At 36.9% G+C, this 25,294-nt stretch overlaps 1 pseudogene; it reads right to left on the bottom strand.

Moving 5' to 3' along the window:
* Positions 1-510: 510 nt before the first annotated feature.
* LOC145049688 (putative ubiquitin-like-specific protease 2B) lies at positions 511-3,861 on the bottom strand (annotated as a pseudogene).
* Between the last annotated feature and the right edge of the window lie 21,433 nt (positions 3,862-25,294).

Here is a 25,294-nt window from a genome sequence, read left to right as displayed (position 1 = left end):
ATAGAAAATAAAATATCATATACAAAAAATAGAATCCATTGCATAAATCTAATGTCATACAATTCTATTTCTTACAATATATAAATTTGCATCTAATCTACTATGTACATCAAATTCCAACTAAGTAAAGTTGCATCTTTCCTTTCATAATTCTTTAAGACTAATGCTCCAAACAGTTGATTATATGGATAAGCAGTTGTACATAGGCCCATCTCATTCAATAATGACTTAGCGAAATTCAACTCCAAGTCTTTACTTCATTTTGCTGATAATGCTGCAAGATTTGAATCAAGTGGCTTCATTTTGCTGATTTTGTTCTTCAAGTATCTGTCATCAGTTAGAAATTTAGAGTACAATTTCATATGTAAAGACTTCTAGTCTGATGTACATTTAAGTTTTTATATTTGTAATATGGATTGTTATGAAAGTAATTTATTCCATCAAATAAGTAAGATAAACATACTTGACATAAAAGTCAATGATGGTGTCATTGACAAATGTGTTTGGTAGCAGCAAATCAACGTCTCTCTTACTAATGGAAACAACATCAACATCCTCTTTTGGATATATAACTTCTTCAAAAGGCTGGTCAAAGCTGCAAGCATCCAATGAAATATAAAATCCAAGAATCGGATAAGGGCAAAACAGTCATATTTATTAATTTAACAAAAGGGCTGTTAAAGTTAACACAAGGATCAAAATTGATATGAAACTTTGCCAAAAGAAATCTTTTTGCACTTACTTGGGAAAATACTTTGTAAAAGGCTTCAGCTTCATCATAAGGTTGTTGTAGGAGATCATACACTAGTCTCTGAATAACCACCCTTTTCAAGGATGCATCAGCAGGTGGAAACCAATCTGTATTTAGCTGAGTCACATATTCACAAACAACAGCTCACTTATGTTATTAATTTTTACATGGTCCCTGTCCTTACAAAGTGGACACTTTTTGTGATTTTAAATGGATTAAAATTAATCGGGGCTTGCTCCAAGAAAAGTTCTACATAATGGAGCAAGAATAAACCACAGTCGAATGAATTCGGCTGCTATGGTAACTGCAAAAACAACACAAAATTCAGATTTTAGAATTTAATACAAATTCACAATTTTGCCCTCGTATATTTTTCCTTTCCATTTCTCAAATAATTTTGAAACATTATTTATCCAGATGATACCTCAAGTGAAATAAAGCGTAGATTATCGAATCTTGATGATATATCTTCAGATGCCTCCTGCTGCCTCCCTTTCCACTCTTCTTTCAGATAGCTAGAATGGCATATTTAAAGGTTTATACTTTAAAAATAAAATAAAATGTTTATATAATAAAAAAAATGTTACCTTTGCATAAGACCTTTCAAGTGAGTATGACTACCTCTGATAGGATCCATATGCAGAACACATGGCACTTTAATCAACTCAGTTACATCTTCTTCATCTATAAACCAGATTATAACATTAGAAAAAAGGGATAACCATGCCTCAGAAAATACTTGAAGATGTCAAAGAGAAATGACATATATACCCTTATATTTCGCAACTTCCCCAAGATGACACATCACAATAAGACTCCAATGATAGCTGTCAAACAACAGAAATAATTGTCAACTGTTCAAATGAAATGTCTAGAAAGCAAACTGTTTTCCAACTTACTTGTAATTTACAGGAATAAAGACAAAATCTTTCTCAAAAAGATTAACTTTTCGTGTCCACTTTCTTACGCGTTGAAAAGCTGTTTTCCCTTCAAGGGCATCTAGAGGTTCTTTTTCTGGGTCAGCTAGCTTTCGGAAGACAAAACTATTGAAAAAATGAAACCTCTGTCTCTCTTCAGGCCTGATTTTGTTCTTCAAGTATCTATCATCAGTTAGAAAGTTAGAATAAAATTTCATATGTAATGACTTCTAGTCTGATGTATATTTAAGTTTTTATATTTGTAATATGGATTGTTATCAAAGTAATTCATTCCATCAAATAAGTAAGATAAACATACTTGACATAAAAGTCAATGAGAGTGTCATTGACAAATGTGTCTGGTAGCAGCAAATAAACATCTCTCTTACTAATGGAAACAACATCAACATCCCCTTTTGGATATATAACTTCTTCAAAAGGTTGGTCAAAGCTGCAAGCATCCAATGAAATATAAAATCCAAGAATCGGATAAGGGCAAAACAGTCATATTTATTAATTTAACAAAAGGGCTATTAAAGTTAACACAAGGATCAAAATTCATATGAAACTTTGCCAAAAGAAATCTTTTTGCACTTACTTGGGAAAATACTTTGTAAAAGGTGCTTTGATTTGTCCAAGAACAGTTTCCTTGCAACAATAATCCCATATGAATATACCAACTTACTTAATTAAGATTCAAATAAATGACTGATTTAATGAAATAAAGATCAAGATTGATGATAATTCGAAGGATAAAAACCGTAAATTCAAAGATGTTGCCAAAAAACTCACTCTAACTCAAGCATACTGCTCCATAAAGTTTTGTATGCAACATTTAAAGTTGTGATTGCTTCTTGTTTCCCAAACCAGTTAGTCCCCATGTTTGCAAACTTCAATTCCGCACCTGAATTACATAAAATAGATGTATAATTATTCTTTAATTGAAAATGGACAGGTAAAACAATATGAAAACATTTTCACAAAAAAAATAATGATTATCTAACCTGAAGTGCATTCAACATTTTCAGGCTGTACTGTATCTTCAGTAAGTACATGAATGGTCACCATTGCCATCTCAACCAGCATAAAATTCAAGGTATAGTAATTCCAAACCCTAAAGAATAAGGAGATACATAATGTTAAAAGCTCATTGTGGGCTTACCAGCTCATACCAACGAGATTTGATATGAACTAAATCCTGAATAAGATGTTTTTCAGATAAAATGAAAACATAATGAACAAGAAAGCTAACTACTACCAACTCACTTACAACTTAGAAGAAGAAATAAATACTCAGGAAGGAACAGATAACAAAACTTACTCGAAGAATTGATTAAACACTCAAATCAACAAAGCTAAACCCCTAATGATTTGCTAGAGATTCACCCAAAGGTTCCAAGACCAGAACTAGAACTTGACAAAATATAACACTCCTTCCATCTACTACTCCTTTATATGTATTTTAAAGAAAATACCTAAAATGCCCCTCCATTAATAAGATGTTATTTATTTTCCCGTACTACCCTTTTCTATAATTGGATGTGTAGCAGTAATTAGCACGTTTATCTATCCAATGTCTGGCCCAATCAGACTTTAGACATCTATTTAGTGCTTATTGAAAAAAAAATATGCCTTAGGGTGAATATTAAGGGTTTTGGATATGAGGAGGAATTCTAAGGTTACTTATATACAAGGGAAGCAGGTTGTTCAAATCAAAGTTACAACAATTGAGAAACAATATCAGCTTGTTGTTCAAATCAAAGGGATTATTGGCAGGATACAAGTCCTTACAACTGGATTCTTAGTTCCAAATCCCAATTGCACAAGAACAAAGGTATCAGATTCATCAGAAAGCTAAAAATTGGGTATCATATCTTAGTGAATGGAAAACAGAATGCGTAGACAGACAGCTGAAAAACCCTAATCGCACTAAGTAGCTTGATTCTGTAACTAATCGCATCGAGAGTGTTTATACTAAGATAATACTCGATAACAAATTAAACCCTAGTTTTCCTCCATTACAGAAACAAATCAACAACAAAACTAAAACTGGATGTAAGCTCATGATGTAGCGAAGCGTACCTTTAGTACTTGAAGATTTATGCAATTTGTGCTTCCTATCGGAGTCTCTCTCTTTCTCATCACTCTTTGTTTCTGAACTTCTATGCCTTTTGTTCTTCCCTTCGTGTACATAACACGAGTATCCTCATCAATTCGTATTGAAAATTGTATAAACAGAGAAATATTGGTAACGAAAAGAAAGAACAAAAACCTTCCGACGAGGACTCAGCCGGAGACCTCTTCTTTTTCGACTTACGATCGCTACCCATGTCGTTCTTGTCCAAAATCGAACAATTTTGAAGTGTTCTTTTGTCAGGGCTTGAACTCCAGCACCTGCATGAATTATGGCATGCGATTGAAAACCAGGCTCGACGACCCGCTAACCTCTGACCATGGAATGGAAGGGGTGAGAGAAAAAGAAATTGGGACCAAAAAAGAAAACAAAATTTTGACTTATTCATCTTCATTTATTATCATATTGATGGGAGGAGAGGATTCCAATTACAGAAATCTAAACATGGAATAACATATACCTAATTAGAATCACCCCCTCGACAAAAAGAAAAAAAAAGGCGATGAGGGCATTAGATGGAGTGTCGACATGGGTAAATGTTGATTCAAGACCTAGAAATCGCTCCAAAGGGGTCGGCAATGGGAGGGGAAATGATTTTCAATGTAAGATTGAGGACTAAAATATGTTCGATTGCTTCGATTTAGGCGTGAGATGTTGTAATTTCCCCTGTGTTCGTGTTCAGCTCCACTGCCCTGGGCTAAAAAAATTAATATATGATTAATTTTGGTCCAATTAAACAATAGCAACAGAAGCAAGAAGATATGGTATCTATGATTAAGGTTTGTAGAGAGAAGGGAAGAAGAGAATGAAGGGAGATCTTGAAGCGGGGTATTTAAAAAATTTAGAATTTTAAGAGGATTTGATTTCCCCCTTGAACGCGCGTTTTGAGTGAAAAATTATAAAGAGACACTCACAATGGACGCACACTTTAAATAAGCGCCCTCCGTGTTTGTATTTTTTTTTTGTGGGACAATAATTTAGGGCACGCAAAAAATGCGCATCCTACATTCTTCAAATTTCTAAAGATCTGACATTATTTGTAGGGCACGCCCTTTTGCGTATCATTAATCAGTGCGTATCGTAAAAAGCGCGTCATTAAAGGTATGTTTTCTAGTAGTGTTTCTCAACTAAAATTAAGCATTGTACCTTTTTTGGTCGTGATGGTCACAACAAGGAAGGTTCTTTTAAGAGGATCGGTTACCTGGAATGGTGGCCGGGAAAAATGAAGAAAGAAGGCAACAAACTGAAAGCAGCCTATGCTGAAGCAGTTACGAGTCCAGTTGCAGGTTTGACTAATGAGCAATACAGTATATTCCTAAAACTCTTTGGTGGCAATAAGGAGCAATTCCAAGACCAGACACCACAAGCAAACATGGCAGGTACACGATAACGATCTTGAATGGGGTGTTGTGGATTCAGGGGAAATCGAGCACGTGATCTCTCAATGAGGGTGCTCGATAATGTTTTCAATGAATCAAATGAAGCACCTGTTATGGTTGCTAATGGGGAGGACGCACCTGTCCAAGGTAATGATGATGTCCTCCTCAAGGGAGGAATTAAAATAAAATGGGCTTTGTTTGTTCCAAATTCCAAATATAATTTATTATTCGTTCGACGACTAACGAGGGACTTGCATTGTGCAACCACCTTCTTTCCGGATTTCTTTGTGATACAGGGCTTGAAAACGAGGAGCTTGATTGGAACGGGTAATTGCATGGAGGGTCTTTAGCAAATGGGAGTGACGCGAAAGGAAAATAAAGCATTGGTGGTTACTTCTTGTACATAGCACAAAAAACTTTGTCATACCCCTAATGTTAAGTTGTCTCATATGATTTTTTTTAAGAATTTCGATTTAGAAGACCATGTTTACAATTCTTGCATTCAAGCTAACTTACAAAAGTTCCCATTTCAAATAGTTCCATTAAAACAAATGATTGTTTTGGCTTGATTCACTGTGATTTTTTTTTGGGGGGGAAGGGGTTTACCGAACACCATCATTATCACGAGCAAGCTATTTTCTTACCCTTGTAGATGATTACAACTGATTGATTTGGGTTATCTAATAAAACAAAAAAATGAGGCTATCACATGTTTGATTAATTTTAACAACATGGTAGAAAGACAATATGGAAAGAAAATTAAACGTTTTTGAAGCAACAGCGAAGGTGAATTCACTTCAAACCCAATGAAGGCTTTTTATGCAGAAATTGGTATAGTCCTTGAGAATATGTGTCCACACAACCCACAACAAAATAAGGTGGCAGCACGAAAGCATAGACAAATCCTTGAAATAGATTGTGTCATTCGTTTTCAAGCAAATTTACCTATCAAATTTTGGGCGAATGCATTTTAACGGCAACGTATGTCATCAACTGGATACTCGGGATAAGTCCTAGCTTATGAGAAATTTTGGATGTTTGAGCTATTATTGGAACTATGATACCAATGGTGACAAGTTCGAACCACGTGGTAGACAGAGAATTTTTGTTGGTTACCCTTATGGGACAAAGGGTATAAGATTTATGATTTGGATTTAAAAAAAAAGGTGATCATATCTAGGCATGTAAAATTAGTTGAAACATGCTTCCCTTCTTCCGATAAAGAAGATGATATAAATCCTGTAGCACCTAATTATAAAGAAGAAGAACAAGTGCATGAAAATTAGTGGATAGAAGGAGCAGATGCAGATACAGAAACAAATACATGCACACATGAATATGATCCTATTAACTTAGACTCAATGGGCCCACAAAACAATGAGGAAACCAACCTCATGGAAGAAGAAATTTCTCATTCTAACCAAGTTGATGAGACATCCCAACATCAACCTGAGCTAGAGGGCAACCAACCACCTATTAATTAGCCCCCTGAACCCATAACGAGCACTCGAAGCACACGGGTTCAAACCTAACCACAACATTTCAAGGACTATTCATTTGAGCTTCCTCCCTCAGTAAACCATGCTGACCCATCTTCCAATCAAGCAACCTCTACGGTACATCCCTTAGTTAACTTTGTTTCATGTAAAAATGTTATCACTAATCACAAAGTTTTACATTCGGTCATTGATTCTTGTCATGAGGCAAAGAATTTCAAACAAGCTTCACAGGATCCTAAATGGCGTGAGGCTATGAGAAAAGAAATTAAAGACCTTCAAGAAAATGACACATGGACTCTTGAAAATTTACCCGTAGGAAAGAAAGCAATCGATTCGAAATGGGTTTACAAAGTCAAGTTTTAACCAAATGGTGAAATCGAACGGTACAAGGCGCGTCTTGTTGCCAAAGGATACACTCAACTAGAAGGTGTGGATTATCATGATACTTTTGCACTGGTTGCCAATTTGGTAACAATGTGCACCCTCCTTACTTTGGATTTAAAGCAAGATTGTATCATACACCAATTAGACGTTAAAAATGTGTTCTTGCATGGAGATCTCGACGAGGAAGTTTATATGAAGATACCGCAAGGATTCATGAAAGAGGACGACCAACGTGTCTGCCGTCTTCGCAAATCTATGTATGGCCTTAAGCAAGCATCAAGAAATTGGTATCACAAGCTTACTCATTCACTAGTTGATATGGGATACAAACAATCAGTAGTGGACCCTTCTTTGTTCATCTAAAAACATGGTACGGATCAGGTAGTTGCTATCATCTACTCGATGACGTCATAATAGATGGAAATAATATGACGAATATATAAGCCACTAAGTCGGTCCTTAATGAACAATTCACGATTAAAGATCTTGGTTATTTATGTCACACCCCATAACCAGAACGGCGGAAACGTCCGGACGTGGGCGACTTCATCTTGTAATATCATCACAGTGTATATAATTGAATCAAGAAAACATCATCATCACACATGAAATATAACTGATGGGTTTTATCCATAAGAACTTTCCTATGTGCGCATGCAAAACCCTAATGCTCGGATCTAGGCTTTCTAATTAAACATGCTTTGAATCCAATACTTCTAATGACTATTTAGGTGTAATAACAATATTGAAACAGATCTAGAATCATACCTTTGAATTCCTTGTTGATCTTGTTGTCTTGGAGCTTCTAGAGTCACAATTGTCACTCCTCTAATGGCTTACAAACACCAAGTAGCAAGGAGGATGATTTAGGAGAGAGGAGAGGGGAGGAAATCGGCTAGGGTTCTCTTACTTTACATAAAGTTTTGATTTCCTTATGCCATAGGGTCTATTTATACTTGTAGACTCCTTAAGGGTTACAACCTAAACCCTAATTGGATAATCTTCTCTTAAGGCTATCCAAATCCATTCCTTAGATAACTCTTGGACGATTTGAGCTATCCTTTAGCTTCTAGAATCCGTCCAGTACATATCTATATGGATTTACAGTCTAAAGTTTAACTATCAAACAATTGACAGTTTATACCCTCTTATGTAATTAATCTTTTTAAGTCACCAAATTAATTCCAATTAATTCTATGACTTATATTAATCAAATAACAATATATTATTCTTTATATTATTCTCATAATATACTAATAATATTTACTCTCTCTTAATAAATCATCCTATCAAGTTGCTATGGTGAAGGCAACCCAAAAGGACCATGCACAACCGGGTCGAATACTTGCCTAATATAGTTGCAGCCTTAGACACTATTCCAATAGTCTCCCACTTGGATAAGTCTAGTAACTATATGCACAAGTACAATTCGGTTTGCAATCGTAGCTCTCAAAGACGCTGTCAAACTATGATCTAATCAATCTTGTCCCTTAGATAAGGGATCGTACAGTCCTCTGTTAGATATCATGCTGAAAATCCTATGGAATGGTTAGTCAAGCATTTAGGTTTCTCGATCTCTGATTTATTCGACATAGAACTTAATCGAACACATCAATTCAGTTCTGACCGGGCCCGGCACATAAGTCAAATTCAAATCATCGAGCGGCCGAAATATCGCTTTTACCTTCTTAGATAAAAGTTACAGATAAACTTCGACTTATATGCATTTACTTATTCAATAATCAACTATACACAACAATGCGTTTTATAACATTGAGTTACCAATGCGTTTTCGCATTATCAATATACAATCAATTAGCAAATAATAAACCATATATCTAGGTTTTAAGATTATATGATATTATCGTCTTGCAATCACCCTTTTATATCATATTCCATAAGGTGATTCCAGTAAGCGCGGGTTTGTTCCAATGCTCAAAACTAGTTCATAAGCACTCATGAATGACAATCTTCATTCATATCTACTTCTAACATATGAACGATTGTGGACTATTTGAACAATTCGATTATTCTTAATAAACTCAATTATTCTGGAAGTCAAAACATGCAAAGTGAAATAATAGCTAAACAATTAACATAAGATAGTAACATTACTCATAAATAAAACTCCTTTATTTAATCATCAAATGTTAATTACATTTATCTATTACATGTTTCTAATACTATCTAATCTATGCTAATATCATCCTTCAGCCCAATACTCCTAGCATGCTGCAAGCGCTTAACCCTACTCAGTCCCTTCGTAAGCGGATCTGCTGGGTTATCTTCTGATGATATCCTCTTCACTACGAGTTGTCCTTATTCTACACGATGTCTAATGAAGTGATATTTTCTGTCGATGTGTCGTGATCTACCATGATCCATCGGTTCCTTAGTCAAGGCAACCGCTCCTTCGTTATCACAGAAAATCTCCATGGGCTCCTTTATGGAAGGTACAACTCCTAGATCACTGATGAAGTTCTTCAGCCATATTGCCTCCTTCGACGCTTCGCTTGCTGCAATGTACTCTGATTCGCACGTTGAATCAGCTACGGTTTCCTGCTTGGAACTTTTCCATGTCACTGCTCCTCCATTTAGGGTAAAGACCCAGCCCGACTGCGAACGGTAGTTGTCCCTGTCGGTTTGAAAGCTGGCGTCAGTATACCCTCGCACCTTCAAGTCATCACTCCCTCCGAGGACTAAGAACTATTCCTTCGTCCTCCGAAGGTACTTAAGGATATTCTTAACCGCAATCCAATGTGCTCTGCCAGGATTCCCTTGATATCTACTAACCATGCTCAAAGCGAAGGCTACATCAGGGCGAGTACAAGTCATAGCGTACATGATTGAGCCAACTGCGGAAGCGTATGGTACTCGGCTCATTTCTGCTATCTTAGCTTCGGTACTCGGACTTTGAGTCTTACTCAACTTGGCATTACTTTGTATCGGTAATTCTCCCTTCTTCGAGTTTTCCATACTAAAACGTTTTAGTACCTTCTCTAAGTAAGTGTTCTGACTAAGTCCAATTAGTCTCTTACTTCTCTCTCTTACTATCCTTATTCCCAAAATGTAAGAAGCCTCTCCGAGGTCCTTCATAGCGAAGCACTTCCCGAGCCAGGACTTAACCTCCTGCAGAGTCGGGATGTCGTTTCCTATGAGTAATATGTCATCGACATGTAGAACGAGGAAGCTTACTATACTCCCACTGGCTTTGACATATACTCAAGACTCATCTTCGCTTCGTACAAATCCAAACTCTTTGACTTTCTCATCGAAGCAAAGATTCCATCTGCGAGATGCTTGCTTAAGTCCATAAATGGACTTCTCAAGCTTACACACTCTATTCGGATGCTTCGGATCCACAAACCCCTCTGGCTGAGCCATGTAAACATCCTCAACCAACTTTCCGTTAAGGAAAGCGGTCTTGACATCCATTTTCCAAATCTCATAATCATGAAATGCGGCAATCGCTAGTATCACTCTAATAGATTTTATCTTCGCAACTGGTGAGAAGATCTCATCATAGTCAACTCCCGAAGTTTGAGTGAAGCCCTTCGCAACCAATCGCGCTTTATATGCGTGTACGTTTCCATCCACGTCGGTCTTCTTCTTGAAGATCCATTTGCACCTAACGGTCTTACGTCCGGGCACATAATCAACCAAATTCCAAACTTGGTTATCATACATGGATTGGATCTCGTTATCCATTGCCTCTTTCCATTTCGCAGACTTCGGGCCTACCATGGCTTCCTTATAGCTATTAGGTTCATCAAGATTCATTAGTGTACCATCACTAATATACGTGTTCCCTTCGATAGTAATATGAAAACCATAAGACTGGGGTAGAACTCTAACTCTATCGGAACGTCTAAGAGGTAAGGATTCGTCAATCGGTTCAACCGGAGTTTCCTCCTCGGGTTGAGTGCCAGCAGTAGAGGTTCCTTCATCTATCGACTCTTGAATCTCTTCAAGCTCGATTTGCCTCCCACTGTCTCCTTGGCCTATGAGTTCTCTCTCTCGGAAAACTCATCTCCTCGCAACAAAGACAACATTGTCCTTCGGTCTATAGAAGAGATATCCAAAGGATGTCTGCGGGTAGCCGACGAAAATACATCGCTCACTTCGAGGTTCGAGCTTGTCGTGAGTATCTCGTCTTACGAAAGCCTCGCAACCCCAAACCTTGATATGTGCCAACAAAGGAGCTTTCCCTGTCCACATCTCGTGAGGTGTTTTGGCAACCTTCCTAGTAGGGACTCGGTTAAGGATGTGGGCGGCAGTCTCTAAGGCATACCCCCAAAAAGAGATAGGTAGTGAAGCACGACTCATCATAGAGCGAACCATATCCAATAAGGTTCGATTACGCCTTTCTGCCACACCATTCAACTGCGGTGTCCTAGGAGGCGTCAATTGCGAAACTATTCCACACTCCTTGAGATAATCGTGGAATTCAAGACTTAGGTACTCTCCTCCTCGATCGGATCAAAGCATCTTGATTTTCGTGCCCAATTGATTCTCCACTTCCTTCTTGAACTCTTTGAACTTTTCAAAAGTTTCTGACTTTTTCTTGATTAAATAGATATACCCATATCTACTATAATCATCGGTAAAAGTCACGTAGAAGCGGTTCCCATCCTTCGTGGTTGATCTAAACGGTCCACATACATCGGTATGTATTAAGTCCAATAGACCCTCACCCCTTTCACACGTACTCGTGAAGGGTGATTTAGTCATCTTTCCAAGTAAACAAGACTCGCACGTATCATCTTCCCTAAGGTCGAATGACTCCAACACTCCATCCTTCTAGAGTTGGGCTATGCATTTCTTGTTGACATGTCCAAGACGACAATGCCACAAGGATGCTTTATCCATACTAGTGGAAGAATCTATATTCAAAACATCATTTCCTAAGTTATCAACAATCATAACAGTTTCATAAATTCCATTACATGGTATAGCTTCAAAGTAAAAGACACCATTTAGATAAGCCAAAATAGAACCATTCTCATTATTAAAAGAAAATCTAAAACCTTGTCTATATAAACCATGAAATGAAATGATGTTTCTAGTCATTTCTGGCGAATAGCAAAAATTGTTCAAATCTAAACATAAATTATTCCTAAGCACTAAAGAATACACTCCAATCTTGGTCATAGGCGACGATCTTCTGTTCCCCATGATTAGATTGATTCTTCCTTGCTCCACATCCCTACTTCTTCTTAGTCCATGCACATTAGAACAAATGTGGTAACCACAACCGGTATCAAGAACCCAAGAAATAGCATGATTAGAATCATTAGATTTAATTGTATATATACCTGCGAAAGATGGCTTGATCTTTCCTTCCTTGATGGCTTGCAGGTATTCCAGGCAGCTTCTCTTCCAATGTCCTATCTTGTGGCAGTGGTGGCACTCTACCTCCTTCGGGTTAGGGCAGGGCTTAGCGGGATCAACTTTGGTCCCACTAGAAGAGGCACCATCTCGGGCTTTAACCTTGCGATAGTTCTTAGACGAAGCCTTCCTCTTCTTTCCCTTTCCTTGACCAATAGCCAATACAGGAGCAGCGGGTGGATTGGGAGTTGGTGCAACAGACTTGTCTTTGAAGTTGCTCTCAGCGACCCTCAAGAGACCTTGGAGTTTGCTTAGGGTGACCTCCTCTTTGTTCATGTGGTAGGTCATCCTAAATTGATTGTACATCGGAGGCAAAGAGTGAAGCACCATGTCGATCCAAGTCTTCCCCAAAGTCAACATTTAACTTGTGAAGGCGGTCGACATACCTTTGCATCTTTTGCAGGTGCATGGTAAGAGATTCTCCATGACCCATCTTTGCGGAAATCATGTTAGTGAAAATCTCATAACGCTCTTGTCTCGCGTTTTGGTGGTATCTCTCCAATAAGTCTTGATGCATCTCGTACGGGTACATGTCCTCGTAGGACTTTTGGAATTCGGAGTTCATGGTGGCTATCATGATGCAATGTACCTTCGTTGCATCTCGCTCACGAGTTTCAAAAGCGGTAATTTCAGCCGGAGTAGCGATTTCAGGGTTGATCTTCTCGAGCTTCTCATCGAGGACATACTCCTTATAGCGAGCAATGGTGCGAATGTATCTTATCCATTCGCTAAAGTTCGTTCCATCAAAGGTGACCTTTTGGCAAAGGCTCATCAACGTGAAAGAACTAGCAGCAGCGTTGTTGGCGTTCGACATCTACAATTAGAAAGGATAAAGATAGATTAGAATATGAATCCCTAATTATCACCCAATAAGAAAAATTAGGGCTAGGATCCAACAACAACATTTACATATTAGAAAAGGGATGCCGTAATCTAACATGCAAATAAATTGAAGGTAAGTGAATGACGATTCACAAATTCTCCACCATAAAAGCTAAATATTAGTCCTAAATGTATTGAGAATTCCTAGGTTCGGATGAGATTCATTGAAACTATTGAATGGCATGTTTAAATCTCGATATGCCCCTCTAGTTTGTGACTGGGATACCGAGGATCACAAAGCGGGTGTGAATTACCATGCAAATTCACATGGTGCCTTCATTGTAACGATCACCTATTCGATGTGCCGGTAAACCACACACGCTCCATCGAACTATGATAAACAATGAATCACCCTTTGCCACCTTTGCTTAGAACCAATTAGTGTCCCGGTAAACCACACACGCTCCACTAACTTCTTAGCAAGGGTGAAAAGTGTAATTTCATGGGATTGCATCAATTCACTTTTCCTAAAGTAACTAAGATTGGGAAATTTTAAAAATATGTGTAGTTACTTTGTATTTCCTATTATACTTTTAATGAGAGGATGAGGTTGTCCTATCCTACCCGTTTGGCTAACGACCCTCCACCGATCAAGCAAGCGGTGGGTGTGAGTGTACACCCATTAAGCGCCATTTTATAGGCCGCAACCTTATACCCACCTTATAGATCGGCTTCGTGAATGAGGCCTACTAACGGTAAGACTAGCATTTTAGTTATACATATATATATATATATATATATATATATATATATATATATATATATATATATTAATCTTGTAATATTATATTAGTATAGGGTTGTATTTTAAACATTTTAAAATCTAGGGTTTGAAATTTAAATTGTCTAAATTAAAACTTTTAATTACAAAATATAAATTTCAAAAACTTGAGGACAAGTTTTAAACATTTGAAACATGGAGGATCAAATAACAAATAATTTCAATTAACAATTAATTTCCTAATTATCTATATTTGATTTATTCAAGATTTCTTTCAAGATAATTACCAAAATAATCAAAATAATTAATTAATTATCATATAAGGAAATTAAATATTTTATTAGTTGATAAATATCTTTAATTAGATCAAGATAATAGTCATATATCGGATTAGGGTTGATCTAATATGATTAAGGTAAGTTACCATAAGATAAACATGAAGAAATCCCGAATCTGGCCATTCCTGACGCTTGGACTCGCCGAGTGCACCAAGGGACTCGCCGAGTCAGGCCAACTCGCCGAGTCCACTATGGAACTCGCCGAGTCCATGACTTAGAAACACAAAAATCGAATTTTGCAGTTTAGTTTCAGACAATTAAGCAACAATTTAATGAAAACCAAGCTAGGCTCTGATACCACTGATGGGTTTTAGCCATAAGAACTTTCCTATGTGCGCATGCAAAACCCTAATGCTCGGATCTAGGCTTTCTAATTAAACATGCTTTGAATCCAAGACTTCTAATGACTATTTAGGTGTAATAACAATATTGAAACAGATCTAGAATCATACCTTTGAATTCCTTGTTGATCTTGTTGTCTTGGAGCTTCTAGAGTCACAATTGTCACTCCTCTAATGGCTTACAAACACCAAGTAGCAAGGAGGATGATTTAGGAGAGAGGAGAAGGGAGGAAATCGGCCAGGGTTCTCTTACTTTAGATAAATTTTTGATTTCCTTATGCCATAGGGTCTATTTATACTTGTAGACTCCTTAAGGGTTACAACCTAAACCCTAATTGGATAATCTTCTCTTAAGGCTATCCAAATCCATTCCTTAGATAACTCTTGGACGATTTGAGCTATCCTTTAGCTTATAGAATCCGTCCAGTAGATATCTATATGGATTTACAGTCTAAAGTTTAACTATCAAACAACTGACAGTTTATACCCTCTTATTTAATTAATCTTTTTAAGACACCAAATTAATTCTAATTAATTCTATGACTTATATTAATCAAATAACAATATATTATTCTTTATATTATTCTCATAATATACTAATAATATTTACTCTCTCTTAATAAATCATCCTATCAAGTTGCTATGGTGAAGGCAACCCAAAATGACCATGTACAACCGAGTCAAATACTTGCCTAATATAGTTGCAGCCTTAGACACTATTCCAACAATAACAACCATCATAGTTTACATATGTGTGTTGGTTTACAAATTACATTCCAAATGTTAAATGTATGATGATGGAAAAAATACAACCAAAAATCCACATGTTCTTGATGACCAATCTGCTTAACGTATCCCTGAGAATACAAGTTAATTTGAAAACGTCAACATATATAATGTTGGTGAGTTCACAAGCATGTTTGTATAAAAAGTTTTGTATCGTTTGTAAACACCAGAAAATCCGATATTTCCCATAAAAGTAGTTGAGGGTTTTGTTTCAAATCTTGTATTAACGCATGTGTGTTCTTTTTTTGAAAATGTGTGTGTGTGTATATATATATATATATATATATATATATATATATATATATATATATATATATATATATATAGCAAGAGAGAGAGAGAGAGTTCCAAAAAATCCGATATTTTCCGTTTGTAAAATAGTTGTAGTCTTAAGACCATAAGACACAAGTGTTGTAGAAATGAATAGTTCGTACATGTATCAAAAACTATAGTATGTATTCCGTAAATTTATTATGTTTGTTAATCTCTGTGTGAGTCGTTATAACCATGCTTCATATGACTGATCTTCCTGTGATGACGTTCTTCAGGCGTCGCTTGTTTAAGGTAAGACATTTGTCACCCTAGACTGGCCTAGTCTAGCTGTAAGAAACAGCTCAGGTGTGGGGTTGTCAACCCCGTATAGATCTATACATAAACTCTCGCTCTCCCTCCAGGAGACTCTGGTTATAACTACAGGACTTAAGGTTGTACACTAGGTAGGTACGGGTGAAAACGTGTCAAACAGGAGCCTTAACTAAATTTATGCGAACAGTGTATCACATTATTTACCGCTTTTAAAAAAATGTTTCGAGAATGTGTTTGATTACAAAACATTGAAGATAAAATACCATTTATTTTTATCAAAATGTCAAGTATTTAATGTTATTAACCCGATTAGTATAAAATATGTCATAAGGCCTAATAAACATGAAATGGATATACAAGGCCCAATAAACATATAAAAAGATATTTAAGGCCCAATAAGCATGTAATGAGTATAACAAGCCAATTTTGAGTAAAAATGTCGTAATAAACCCATTTATTATGAAAATGATCGTTTTAGTCCGATTTGTGCTAAAAATGACATAACCGGCCCACTTTTCTTAGAAAGGACCTTTTGGCCCAAGTATTCAAGATACTTCAATAAAGGCCCGCTTTTATCAAAATTCAATAATTTGGCCCACTAAAGCCAAAAATTTACAATAAAGGCCTATTTCCATTTCAAATGACATTTCAAGTCCAATAAAACCGTAAGTTTGTAGATAATGTCCATTTTTGATAAAAATGACTTTTTAAGTCCATTAAGGCCAAAATTTACATTTTAAGCCCATGAAATCGTGAATTTCCAAATAAGGCCCATTTTTAAGAAAAATGACCATTTTAGCCCATTAAAACCGTGAAGGCCCAAAAGAAGCCCATTTTGTCAAAAATAACACTTTTGACCCCTACAAAACCGTGAATGTCATAAAAACATATTATTATCCAAAAATGACTCTTTTGGTCCGCTCAAAACCATGAGTCATCATAAAAGGCTCACTTTTTGTTTACTTGTCAAAAATGGCCCTTTTTGCATTATTTCTTGGTTTCTCTAGTAACTTTTGCATGTTAAGTGTAACAACCCAAGTTTTTTTTCGTTAGTGGCTTCGTTATGTAGGAAATACGAACTATTTGCGGTTATAATACAAAATTATATGTTTAATACGATATGTGATAACATAAACAAAAGTAAGTTAATTAGGATATTAAGTATTTAATTGAGATTTAAGTTATTTAAAGAATTAAATTAATAATTAAAATGGGTTAAATCGATTTAATTTTAATGTTGGGATTTATTTAAGATAAAATAAGAAAAAAAACATGATAAAATAAAATAAGGTGCATACACATTTGAAGGCTTAAACTAAATCTAATTAATGTGGAAGGTATATAGTGATCGAGGAAAGAATGTTAAAGGACCAAAATTGTAACTTGTGCTTTAAAAGCCACATTAAAGAAATAAACAATATTTTCGGAGGTTTCTAAAAAGGCATTAAATCCAATTATGTACGTGCACAATACAGGACTTATGTGTCGTTTCCGTTATCCTTATCGTCTGTTTATTTCCTCCTCTTTCGTCAGTTTCTTTTTGTGTTTGGGTTGTGAGGGGAGACTAAAAGAGATCGCACGACTGTTTTGATGGGTTACGACCGAGACACAAGATCGAACGAGAGAGAGAGAGAGAGAGAGAGAGAGCTCCGGCGAATTGGCGAAGAGGGAGAGACAAGAAGGATAAGCTCATGGCAGCTTATTGGCTATAGGATATGGGTACATGATGGTAGAGACGATGGTGTATGGCAGATAAAGGCAAGGATGATACGAGGGGACCGATGCATGTCACGGTGGAGATCGACCGCAATAGACAGACCCGGTTATGACTATGTTTACTTTTCAGGTTATGGGGCTGTAGACCCAGTCGAATGAGCGGTTGCACGATTATATCTCTCCTGCTAGGAGTATCTAGTGAAGTTAGCTACTTGTGGTTCTCCATGTCATGTCCGATGAGATATGAGATTACCATGTCGCAAGGAGGCAACTAACACGTTTCGCAGTTTGGTGGTTGTTTCACTGTGAGGTGGCTATATGATAGTAAATGTTGTTGTTTGGTCTTTTGTCGTTAACTAACTGATGGCATTGATAGAGTTTCGTTTCATGCGGTTTGTCTAAAAAGTGAGAGAAACGCACAAGAAACATTTTGTTTCTTATATGGATGCATGCGATGATGGTCAAGGCAATGGAAATAACTAGTAGAGTGGTGTTTAGGTACACTCCTAATATTCATTTATTTGAATTAGAAAATGGATATTGATAGGATACATATGCTATAATAAGAAAATGAAGGTATGATGCGGCATAAAAACAATTAATTCGAACATTTTAGATATTAACTACTAGGTGTGACACCCGTATATTATACGGGTTGATTTTAAAAAAAAAATTAAACATTAAAATGTAAACATAAAATATTTTTTAATGTATAACTTTAAAATAAGAAATGAATAAATGTATTTATTGTAATTTAATATCATATATATGATATTTAATACTTTACATATATAAGTATATGACTTTAATTTAAAAATTGAAACAAACCAAAAATTGACAAGTGGATAATATTTATTTCAAAATTACTACAAAATGACAAGTGTCAAAACTCACGAGAGATTGACATGTGGCAAAAAAAACATTCATTTATTAAGGAAGATTTTACCCATTATTAATTGGTACGGATATGATTACATACGATTTATTGATTACAAATAAATCGTATGTAATGGAATTAAGGATTGTTAATTTTATTACTTAATTTAATTATTCATATAATTAACAATTATGTTAGTGTAAAATAATATAAAATATAAATTATATTTACGTTAAAATTATAATGAAAATTGTTGGACCTTAAACTATAAATGATTGTTATCGTGCTTAGGTTTATTGGCAAACTAAAGGGAATACAAGAAGACTTATGTGATACAATATTACAAAAATATTAAGGTGAGTTCATAGTTTTAATTCATTAAGGTTGCATTATTGAAACATACAATTCGTAGATGGTGATTTTATTCAATTTAGGATGACCATGTCATTGCTTGTGTTGATGATGATATGATATTTGTGATGCTAATATATGCTTAGTGTTGATGCCATGTTATGACATAATTGCTATATTGTTCACACTTTGGTGAACTTGATACAGAGGCGGACGCAGGATTTCATAGTAGGGGTTGCACGGGAAGATTAGGGGTTGCACGATAGTAGAAAAAATAAAAATTTTAAAAAATTTCGAAAATTTTTCCACCGCGGCCGGAAAATTTAGGGGTTGCCGGTGCCACCCCGGAACCCCCCCTAAATCCGCCCCTGATTTGATGTACATAGCATGGTAGCTTAAGTTGCTTAAAATATGATGTACGGTTATGTTTTGATGTGTCGGTTATGAATATAATACATGTTTAAATACACACTTATATTGTATGAATTACATGTTTTACTTAATGTATAAATAACATTGCGGGGTTATGCGTAGAGGGTTTGGGTAGTTCATGATCTTTGCCTAAAACCTTATCCGGATCATTGAGGGTGCCTACTAGGTTGAAGGAGTACCTATAGGAAGAGCTATAGCCACAGCGGTTGTTAGTTGCAGGTCTTTCTAGATGACCGTGTGACACATGGTTTGTGGGCACTTCGGTGTTCATGGGCTGGAGTGATGTTGATCCCTCGTTCGCAACCAGCGCAAACATCATGTGGAATCAGGAGGTGTATCTGTAACGCCCGTGTTTCTAGGCCAGACATAAATAATGATTTAATAGTCTAAGTTAACCTTTGTATCATGTTTTGAAATTATAATAAATGTATTATTTGAGTATTATGTGTTTTATACTTAATTGTGTGACTTAAATGAATTAAGGATAAAAATAAGTGAAAAAATAAAATGTTAGATAAACCCAATATTTATGAAGGAAGCTGTAGTGGTCGTGACAAGGTTTCCGAATATATAAAGAATGTCGAAATCCGAGTTATAACGAAGAACTTATGACATGTCGAAGTTTCACGATAGAACCGGCACGACGCTGGATGACATAAAATATGAATTAACGATAGTGCGATATTTAGCCTTAGTGATCCAAATGAAAGTCATAGAATACGTTAAACCGAGAGCGTGCATAAAAAGAACGTCAAAATTTGACTTCGTATGAGGAAGTTATGATTTTTCTATGTTTCAGCTTAGCAATATGCAACCTGAAGTTCAATATGAGATCGAGTGGTTTCTAGGCGAAACAATCTAAACGAGAATCGAATATCTCGTCGATAGTAGTCCAACGGTAAAAAGACAGATGAAAACGGATGTCAGATGAAGAAGTTATGATTTTATAACGAAGTTTTCCTGTCCCGGCCTACAAAAAATAATATAATAAAAATAAATTCAAAATTAGCCGACGGAGTCTAAATGAAAATTGTAGATCATAGTCTTACCTATGCATGGATATAAAGAACGTCAAAAACGAAGCTCGTATGCGAATGATATGAATTTTTGAAGTTCGAGGCACGCTTACCAAGGGAGGAAAGCCCCGCGTTCGGAGCCCGGAGCCTGTCCCGTTGCATGTCAAGTCTGCAGTTCGTAAGCCATGATGCACGATGGAATGCACTTCGTTCGTCCAAGGAACACACTGCATTCGGGAACGCCCTGCGATCATTCAGGGAACGCACTGCGTTCGGGACCAAATTCACCCTATAAATAGATCACAAGTACAGCCGAGTTTGGTTGCCAAATTTCTTCTCTCTCTCCCGTATTACCTCGTTTCGCATGCAAGATATACCCCTGAAGCCCCGGTATCATCCCGACTTCCGAAACATGTCCTGAAGCCCCGAAGATCCCGAGAAAAAATAGTTTTCGAACCGAAACTCTGCCCGTGCGAAGCCCGGTTTTGGAGGAAACGCATCGGTTTCACCGCAGAGGATTATTTTGATTGACGAGGAGCTGTTCGAACATCGTCTTATCATGTGAGTGTGTAGTTACTTTCTTCTAACCCATAAATATGAAATATTCTCTATAAAATATGTGCTATGTGTTTATATGTTATGTGATATTTGAAATGAGTGTTGATTGGATGTTTTATACATGTTTTATGTTATATATATATATATATATATATATATATATATATATATATATATATTTATCTACAAATATGTTGGGTAAGACATGGGTAGATAGTTGATGTGCGATAAAATGATGAGAGGCCTCGATGTTGTTGTTGTGATCTAGTCATCTAGCGGAGTATGGATGACGACAATGGACTCTTTCTAAACAGTCCTGTGGAACGCTAGCATGCTCATAACCTGTAGGTGTTTATGAACGATGTGTTCACTGATGTACTCTATACCCATCATGGTTGCCTTTAGGACCTTTATTGCTGAGGAAACCCCTTGTAGTAATGCCCGTCCCGATTAAAATCCTAGATTAGGTCCCTGGTAATAGATTTTGTTTTAGGGACGTAAAGTGAGGATAACGGGAATGGTAATCGGGTTATTATTGGTTGGTGAAAATTAAATATAATTATTTATTGTGGGCTGAAAACCCTATATGCTCACCAGGCTCCCAAGCCTGACCCACTCAGTTTCTTTGTATAACAGGTAGTGGCGCGAGAGCATAAGTTGGTGAACTTGGAATGATATTTTGATTATAAACTAGTAGTTGTATGTAACTGTGTAAGTTGTATGTTTTGTTGTTTATGCTTTTATGTCTGTATCGGAACATGACATCTCGAGTTTTGATATATAATGAAAATACATTTCTTTAAGAAATGCTTTGATAAATTTTATTTTATCATATTGTGTTTTGGGAACAAATTCCGCAACTCTTTTAATCAAGGGATTACTCTTCAATTATTTTAAAAGCATAAATTAAACTGGTCTTTTCTTGCCGTGACTTTAGGTATGTCACAGTTGGTATCCGAGCATTAGTTTAAGTGAACTAGGAATTTGTAGGATTATTAGACTTAAACTTAGAATGGTAAGTAAAATTGTGAGATGTGTGTCTGTTATATTTCAGGCACGAGCACTAGTTTATTTTAGGAAAGTTGCCTAAAATTCTTTTATGTGCTAAATGTTATATGTTTGCCATATATGATATTATTTGTTTGGATCTATGGTTTGTTGCCAACCGGTTTTGGAGACCTTATGTGTTTAGGATTCTAAGCGTATGATTACGATATTAGATCTAGCATGTAAACATTTCGGAGTGATATGGAAGATTTTAATATCTATCGTGATTGAAGATCTAAATTCACCTTATTCGGTATATAGATCAAGAATGGCAAGAACAAGAAGCAAAGTTGGAAACGCAAACGAAAATAGAAATCAATAGCCTCAACCACCAGTGATTGAGCAAGAACCTGTTGTAGCTGTTGCACCAGAGCCGATCACCATGGATGGAGTGCAAGCCATGATTCGGGCTATGTTAGCCGAACAAAGGGAAGAAATGCGGCAGATGTTGCATGAAAATAGGGACAAAACTATAATACCCATTGAGCAACCCGAGCTGATTCCCGAGCAATCGGAGGAAGGGAACAATAGTCGCCCTATGAGTCAAGTTAAGACTCAAGGAGAACGAAGGAATGACCCGGAAAGGGGAAACAACAAAGATGGGCGTATGTATAAGAATTTCTTGGGCGCCAAGCCGCCAAGTCTTTCTGGGAGCCCAATGCATGTTGAGATTATGGATTGGATCTCCGAAATGGAGATGGTGTTTGAAAGTTGCAACTGTAGCAACAAACAAAAGATTGTCTTTGTAGTTAGACACTAAATACTGGAGTCTTGAGCTGGTGGAAGTTGTTAGCAGATAATATGCCGCGAGGAAAAGCCCTGAAAATGTCATGGGAGGAGTTCTTGGAACAACTAAAGGTGCAGTAGTGTTCAGAGATAGATCCGATTGATTTGAACAATGAGTTCCAAAACTTAAAGAAGGTGAGAATGAGCATTGACGACTATGCTACCGCATTCATTGAGAAAATGAAGTTATTTTGGTACTTAGTGCCAACAGAACTCTTCAAGATTGAGAGGTTCGCTAATGGACTGCCTGCCGACTTTGGCCCGACAGTCAAGATGGCAACCACTCTGAAAACAGTTGTTCGAGCGGCTAAGAATGTGGAGGCCGAGCAGAAGGAAAACGGTATGGAGAGGATAGATGTTGGTGGAAGAGAAACTTCGAGGGACCTTCGAGGTCCAACAAGAAAAACAAGTTCTCGAAGTCAAGTTCGAAAGGAGGAGGAGGCGAAGCGAAATGGTGCGATAAATGCAAGAAGAAGTATTATGGGAAATGTGACGAAGTGGTCACATGTTTAAAATGTGGAAAGCCAGGGCACTTTGCCAATGAATGCACCGTCACCAAGAAAGTTTGCTATGGGTGTGGTGAGGAGGGACACATGTCGAGGGACTGCCAGAAAAAGAAGGAGGCGGCAAAACCCAACATTCCACCAAAGCCAAGGCGAGAGCCTTTCAGATGACACTGGAAGCTGCCAAAGAAGAAGTTGATTTTGCTTCAGGTACCTTTCTCGTAATTTCTTGCCCAAATTTTATTTGATTCTGGAACCAACTACTCCTTCATTTCGAATGAATTTAGTAGAAAACTAGCTTTGCCTGTTGATAGACTAGATAATGCTTTATTAGTCGAAGTTGCTAGTGGCAAGTTTGTACCTGTTAGCCATCACATGAAAAACATCTTCATTGACTTGATTGGGAATATGTTCCACGAGGAATTATTCCCTATAGAACTAAACGGTTTCGACATTGTGCTAGGAATGGATTGGATGAGCGCCAATGATGCCGAAATATTGTGCAGAAAGAAGATATTGAAAGTAAACCCGCCAGGGAAAGAGTCATTTATGGTGTATGGGGACAAACGCAAAGTAATTTCTGGAATTATTTCCCTATTAAAAGCTAGAAAGTGTTTGGCCAAGGGATGTACATAATATCTAGCATTCGTGATCGATGCTAAGAAGGAAAAGAAAGAAGTGCAGAGTATCCCGGTGGTGTGTGATTATCCAGAAGTATTTCCTAAAGATCTTCCTGGATTACCGCCCGATCGACAAGTTGAGCTTAGAATAGACTTGTTACCCGGAACGATGCGAATAGCGAAAGCACCGTATCGATTAGCACCGACGGAGATAAAGGAGCTAATGATGCAACTTCAGGATTTGTTGGACAAAGGTTTCATTAGACCTAGTTCATCGCCCTAGGGAGCTCCAGTGCTATTTGTAAAGAATAAGGACGAGAGCATGAGAATGTGGATTGATTATAGAGAGTTGAATAAGGCAACGATAAAGAATAGATATACATTGCCAAGGATTGATGACATGTTCGATCAGTTGCAAGGCTCAAATTGTTTTTCAAAGATCGATCTAAGGTCAGGATATCATCAGCTAAAATTAAGAGAGCAGGATATTGAGAAGACTGTATTCAGAACACGATATAGACACTATGAGTTTTTGGTTATATCATTTGGACTAACCAATGCTCCAGCAGCATTCATGGATTTGATGAATCGGGTTTGTAATCCATACTTTGATAAATCTGTGATATTGTTCATAGATGACATTCTGATTTACTCAAAAATCCTAAAGGAGCATGGCAGACACTTGCGAGAAGTGTTAGAAGTCTTGAAGAAGGAGAAGCTGTATCCAAAGTTCTCCAAATGTGATTTTTGGATTCAACTTGGGTTACGTGGTCAACCAAGAAGGAATAATAGTTGATCCAGCAAAAATCAAAGCTGTGATGAAGTGGGAACAACCGAAAAGTCCCATGGAGATCCGAAGCTTTCTGGGATTAGCATGATATTAACGGAGGTTTATCCAAGACTTTTCTTCAATCGCTACTCCATTAACAACTTTGACCCACAAAGGAGTTGCTTATGCTTGGAGTGATAAGCATAGTGAAGCATTCGAGTTGCTAAAGAAGAAGCTATGTGAGGCACTGATACTATCTCTACCAGATGGAGTGGAAGAATTCGATGTTTATAGCGATGCGTCTAGGGTTGGATTGGGTTGTGTTTTGACACAAAGGGAAAAGGTGATCGCATATGCGTCTCGACATTTGAATGAGCATGAAAAGAACTAACCGACTCATGATTTGGAGTTGGCAGCGGTAGTTTTCGCTCTAAAGATATGGAGGCATTACCTCTATGGCACGAGGTGCAAACTTTTCACTGATCATAAGAGTCTTCAATATCTCTTTAGCCAG

Source organism: Lactuca serriola, chromosome 5, assembly GCF_051521515.1.
Source record: "Lactuca serriola cultivar US96UC23 chromosome 5, Lser_US96UC23_V15, whole genome shotgun sequence".
In the NCBI taxonomy this organism is placed as follows: domain Eukaryota; kingdom Viridiplantae; phylum Streptophyta; class Magnoliopsida; order Asterales; family Asteraceae; genus Lactuca; species Lactuca serriola.
The sequence above is the reverse complement of the archived record's forward strand: the minus strand, read 5'-3'. Positions and strand labels throughout refer to the sequence as shown.